General features: G+C 34.6%; 1 long non-coding RNA gene across 1 annotated transcript in view; it reads left to right on the top strand.

Annotated features, from left to right (window-relative positions):
* LOC119585441 overlaps nucleotides 1-627 on the top strand; it is a 23702-nt gene that overhangs the window by 22466 nt on the left and 609 nt on the right. The gene's annotated exons all lie outside the window — the stretch shown is intronic.

Genomic DNA, 627 nt, shown 5'->3' with positions numbered 1-627 from the left:
TCCAGCTCATCCATAGTTGCCGATAGGAATGCAGCGTCTGGCTTTGCGATATTAATGTTCATATTTCTGCTACAGTTATGGAATATTTACTGTTGTCAAGAAAACAAAAAAAAATCTGATATCCAGTCTGTGTTATTTTTGCTCCGGTTATCGAATATTTGTTTTTATTTTTAAAAAATCCTGCTTTGTGATATTCATTTTCATTATTCCTGTTGCGCTTATCGACATGCTGTTTTTTGCATTCAGTGCTGCGATCATTACAGTAAAATAATCTACCCTGACTGGCTAATTGTTATTTTGAATGGAATGCTATCAGATGCGATTAAGCCTCGCACACGAGAGCACATATGAAATACTACGGACGGCGTGGAACAATATTTACGCTTTATTCGACGTTGCATATGATTAATGTTATATATTTTAGGCGGAAAGAATACTGTGTTGCGCGAAAGTTTATTAGATGAATCACTGGGTATGAATACTAATGCTGATGTAAAAGAAATAATAGTTATCATGGTTTTTGATAATTTTCAGAGGTAAGGCGCATGGGTATCGATGAGAATTTGTTTTTTTGTAGAATATGTGTATTTTTATGAAAATTCTCACGGATTCCCAAACGCACATCTA

Source organism: Penaeus monodon, chromosome 19 (assembly GCF_015228065.2).
Source record: "Penaeus monodon isolate SGIC_2016 chromosome 19, NSTDA_Pmon_1, whole genome shotgun sequence".
Lineage (NCBI taxonomy): Eukaryota > Metazoa > Arthropoda > Malacostraca > Decapoda > Penaeidae > Penaeus > Penaeus monodon.
The sequence above is the reverse complement of the archived record's forward strand: the minus strand, read 5'-3'. Positions and strand labels throughout refer to the sequence as shown.